The sequence below is a fragment of the Esox lucius genome, chromosome 8 (assembly GCF_011004845.1).
Source record: "Esox lucius isolate fEsoLuc1 chromosome 8, fEsoLuc1.pri, whole genome shotgun sequence".
Taxonomy (NCBI): domain Eukaryota; kingdom Metazoa; phylum Chordata; class Actinopteri; order Esociformes; family Esocidae; genus Esox; species Esox lucius.
Window position 1 is genome coordinate 29568316 of NC_047576.1, and position 5826 is coordinate 29574141.

A 5826-nucleotide genomic window follows, 5' to 3' on the forward strand; every position below is an offset into this window, starting at 1 on the left:
TACGGGATGGGAGGGTCTCTACACTGGAAATCTGAGGTAGGGGGAGTGGGGAAATTTATCAAATAGCACACCTCGGATTTGGTACAGTGGTAATGCAGTTAGTAAAATCAGTCATACTATGTAATGCTACCACAAACAACAATTAATTCATAATAATGTGACTATATAGTTTCACAAACATATAGTTAGATTTATTTCTGGTTTGTGCAAAATCGTTAAGAATAGTATGAAACCAGTCCGCACACTCCCAAGGTTAATTGTTTTAGGCTTGACTCTTGTTTGACAGTGGTGGGGAATTGGGAATGTAATGACTCTTGTTTGACAGCACTGGGGAATGGGTAATGTATTGACTCTTGGTTGACAGCACTGGGGGATTGGTAATGTATTGACTCTTGGTTGATAATTTCACACAGTTTCATCATGATATGTGTAGCCTGCAGCAAAACAACTACAACCTAACTAGATCATTATTGATTTGGTTAACTTTCCTTGATGTGACAAAGTTTTTTAGTGATTGTATTGACTACTGCCTGAGCTCAGTAAGAGGAATTTCCAATGCTGTAGGCCAACTTAGCAGACGTCTATATTATGCTGATGTTTTGTATCTTTCATGATATATTTACTTGTATGGGGTGTCTTATGACTAGAATTAGCCAAGTAGGTTGTATGGTTCATTTGGTTCCTATTCTGAAAGTTTGATCAATTGTGCATAACGACATGTATGTTTAATAGTGCAACAAAAGTATTTAGGGTGGTAGATTCATATAGTGTATTTCAGTGCAAATTCAGGGGAATTTCAGATTTTTTAGGAGCCATCTAGGCTTTGTGCAATTTAGTTTTATTGGTGTAGTTTTTGATAGCAATAGGGCAAAACTTTTATTCACTTTTTTATTTGTATTTGAATACTACAAGTTGTTTCTATTAGTCTTTGTTACTTTTTGATATTATGAGACTTATTTTTGTATACATTTTTATATGGGGGGGATGAGCAGGTGGTTCGCCCAGGGAGCCATACAAGCTAGAACCACCACTACTCGTGTTCATTAATGTTTGCCTCTAAATATATCCACTGCTTTGTTTAGCGAACATGGGAGTCGAAACGTTGAGTTCTAGCTTGGCCTTTGAGTAAGACAACACTGCAGGCCTACTGGAAGATGTCTGCAGCCGTCCCACAGTCCTGCAAGAAGACGTCTGCAGCCGTCCCACAGTCCTGCAGGAAGACGTCTGCAGCCATGTGTGCATCCTAGGGGCTTTGCATCCACATATCTATTCCTTATCTCTTTCTCTGACCCCACTCCATTCCTCTCACCGCCTATCTCTGTCTCTGTCCGACTCTTTGTCTCCCCCCACTCTCTACCTCCATCTCTCTCCCTGTCTGTCTGTCTGTCGGTAACACCTACTCTACTACTTTGAGACACACCCTGCATGCCACAGTCTCCTCCATCCATCGGCTTTATCGCCAGATAAACGACTCATCAGAAACAACGTGATTTATATGACTGCTCACGCATCGCTGAACATGCATAGCCATTCTGCATGCAAATAAACATGTCTGAAACCATCTTCTATCTACATTTAGATTGTTCCTCCTTTGAGGGTTTTCCTCACCCCTCTGTGCATGAAAGGTGCCCCGATGATGACGTCACTCACAGCTCCAGCCAGCTCTGTCCGTGCCAAATCGCTCTTTATGGGCTTTTGTCTGTGGAAGTCCTAACACTGGTTGTTGATGTGTGGAGCCTGCACTGGTAGGATTACTATGTCTATATAAACCTAGCCAGCTGTCTTTCCTTCTCACCAGCACAGAAAAGTGGATTAAATACAGGAGATCTGTAAATAGCTGTATCAAATCTCATATCTAAAGGCCTGGCAGACATTTTGGGATGTCAGATCTGAGTGTTTCTTTTATATTTTGATGATGCACCCTGATTTAAAATACTAAAATAGGCCAGTGTTGTCTGGCAGTTTGCCTTTGAATGAGCCACAACCAGGAGACTTCCATCCTGGCCTCTTTCCCAAAGGCTAACACACACCCTTTACACTGGGGTGCACTTCTTTAGACGGGGGGCCTCGCTTAATGGCTAGCAGGTCCCTGTAACAAGACGTGTAAGAACAACAACCAACAGAATCAGAAAACAGGTGACCAACAGCAGACCCCAGCTCAGGATTCCCATGGTCCTTTGCGTCACGTGGAATTAAACTTGCCTTAATCTGTCTCTGTCACAATTTCCTTGGGACAAGCTACACTGGTTTTAGCAGATATACGGCCCAGATATACTAGCGGCTCTCCATATTACTCCACCGTTTGCATTTAATTAAGATGTAGCTGAAGCCCAGAGAGATCTGTTTGCGTGGGGTTAGGGAGAGGGATTGGAATGGGGTTTATAATAAATGACCACTCTGTGTGCATCAGTACATGTCTATGCAGCCAAGTGTCCCACCGCCACTGCTGCCGTCACATTGCTGTGCTCTATTTATTCCTTTAGGTCAGGAGGAAAAAGGAAACAGCTCGTTATTTGTCACAGTAAACAGGTTCAGTACCTATCTAAAGTGGTCCAAGGAAGGAAAAGCGGTGAATCGGCAACAGGGTCATGGGCGGCCAAAGCTCATTGATGCATGTGGGGAGAGAAGGTTCACCCGTTTGCTCCGATCCAACAAACGAGCTACTGTGACTCAAATTGCTGAAAAAGTTAATGCTGGTACTGATAGAAAGGTGTCAGAACACACAGTGCATCGCAGTTTGTTGCGTATGGGGCTGTGTAGACGCTGACCAGTCAGGTGCCTACAATGGGCACATGAATATCCAGTAAAGGTGGCCTGGTCTGATGAATCACGTTTTCTTTTACATGATGGCTGGGTGCGTGTGTGTCGCTGACCTGGTGAACACATGGCACCAGGATGCACTATGGGAAGGAGGCAAGCCGGCAGAGGCAGTGTGATGCTTTGGGCAATGTTCTGCTGGGAAACCTTGGGTCCAGCCATTCATGTGGATGTTACTTTGACACGTACCACTTACCTAAGCATTGTTGCAGACCATGTGCACCCTTTCATGGCAATGTTATTCTCTGATGGCTTTGGCCTCTTTCAGCAGGATAATGCGCCCTGCCACAAAGCAAAAATGTTTCAGGGATTTTTGAGGAACACAACAACAAGTTCAAGGAGTTGACTTAGCCTCCAAATTCCCCAGATCTCAATCCAATCGAGCATCTGTGGGATGTGCTGGACAAACATGTCCGATCCATGAAGGCCCCACCTCACAACTTACAGGACTTAAACTATCTGCTGCTAACGTCTTGGTGCCAGATACCACAGCACACCTTCAGAGGTCTAGTGGAGAACATGCCTCGACGGGTCAGTGCTGTTTTGGTGGCAAAAGGGGGACCAACACAATTTTAGGTAGTGGTCATAATGTAATGGCTGACTGGTGTAATTTGGGGCCCCGTCGGTGGCATGAAGCGACCGCTTATGATGCTTATGCCTACAACCGGCCCAGTGGGTTGGGCCTGAGCCAGAATCCCCTATGGGTCAAACAACACCTAAGCATTTTGATTGGTAAGAGATGATCCAATTACAGATGACATTTCTTTGTACAAACCCGATGCCAAAAAAGTTGGACACTGTACAAATTGTGAGTAAAAGAGGAATGGAATAATTTACAAATCTGATATTTAATTCACAATAGAATATAGATAACATATCGAATGTTGAAAGTGAGACATTTTGTAATGTCATGCCAAATATTGGCTCATTTTGGATTTCATGAGAGCTACACATTCCAAAAAAGTTAGGACAGGTATCAATAAGAGGCCGGAAAAGTTAAATGTACAGATAAGGAACAGCTGGAGGACCAATTTGCTACTTATTATGTCAATTGGCAACATGATTGGGTATAAAAAGAGCCTCTCAGAGTGGCAGTGTCAAGTCAAGATGGGCAGAGGATCAGCAATTCCCAGAGAAAAAGTTTCTCAGAGAAAAATTGCAAAGAATTTGAAGTTATCATCATCTACAGTGCATAATATCATCCAAAGATTCAGAGAATCTGGAACAATCTCTGTGCATAAGGGTCAAGGCCGGAAAACCATACTGGATGCCCTTGATCTTCGGGCCCTCAGACGGCACTGCATCACATACAGGAATGATACTGTAATGGAAATCACAACATGGGCTCAGGAAGACTTCCAGAAAACATTGTCGCTGAACACAATCCACCGTGCCATTCACTGTTGCCGGCTAAAACTCTATAGGTCAAAAAAGAAGCCGTATCTAAACAGGATCTAGAAGCGCAGGCGTTTTAAAATTTAAAATGGACTGTGGCAAAGTGGAAAAGTGTTCTATGGTCAGAAGAATCAAAATTTGAAGTTCATTTTGGAAAACTGGGACGCCATGTCAAAGAGGACAAGGACAACCCAAGTTGTTATCAGCGCTCAGTTCAGAAGCCTGCATCTCTGATGGTATGGGGTTGCATGAGTGCGTGTGGTATGGGCAGCCTACAAATCTGGAAAGGCACCATCAATGCTGACAGTTATATCCAAGTTCTAGAAGAACATATGCTCCCATCCAGATGTTGTCTCTTTCAGGGAAGACCTTGCATTTTCCAACATGATAATGGCAGACCACATACTACATCAATTACAATGTCATGGCTGCATAGAAGAAGGATTCGGTTACTGAAATGGCCAGCCTGCAGTCCAGATCTTTCACCCATAGAAAACATTTGGCACATCATAAAGAGGAAGGTGTAACAAAGAAGACCTAAGACAGTTGAACAACTAGAAGCCTGTATTAGACAAGAATGGGACAAAATTCCTATTCATAAACTTGAGCAACTTGTCTCCTCAGTCCCCAGACTTTTTCAGTCTGTTATAAAAAGAAGAGGGGATGCCACACAGTGGTAAACATGGCCTTGTCCCAACTTTTTTGAGATGTGTTGATGCCATGAAATTTAAAATCAACTTATTTTTCCCATAAAGTGATACATTTTCTCTGTATACACATTCTGCATTCTGTTTTTATTCACAATTGTACAGTGTCCCAACTTTTTGGGAATCGGGTTTGTACAACACATCTCATTTTGACGTCATCTACACAACTGCATCCAAAATCTTGGACTGAACTAATGTTTCGAACAATAGTGCGGTGTACCACAACCTTTTGAGGTGTCAGGCATTACAGGTTCTGCTGCTGGAGAAGGTTTCTGCTTCTAAAGGTTGAGTCCCTAATCAGAACACACGGCTGTAAAGGATCTGTCAAAGAAGAAGAAACACCGGGCAGGATGTGATTTATTTTCGCCCCCACTGTGAGGAGATAGGTGGTGTGGAGAGGGGAGACTGCTGCACTGTCAATTGGGCCAAACCCAGAACATTCCCGGTACTCCTGGAGAGCTACATTCCCATTCTGACCATGTGTTGCTATGACAAACATCTGAGAAGGGGCGGTGAGAGATGGAATGAGGTATTATCTTAACATCTGCTCCATTGGGACTTTCTGACTGCATGGGCAAGGTCATTGAAAAGTACCAGTGAAAGTAGACCATTTTATCATTCACCACCACCACGTGTACTGTAGGACTTCTGAACTTGAATGGTGTCATTTTTTGTAGCCACTAGATGGCGGTAATTTTTACAAACCCTATAGCCCAATTTGGCAGATTGGTCCCAACCCATAGGAATCCCCAATAGTTGACTCTTAAAGGCAATGTTCACAGAGATCCCTTTCACTGTAAACGCAGATTGCTGCATATTTTGGCATAATCAGAAAATACCTTTAAAAGCACAATGCAATTTAACCTTCTTCCAGATTGAACCCAGGCCGTGAATGAGGTTTTTTCCT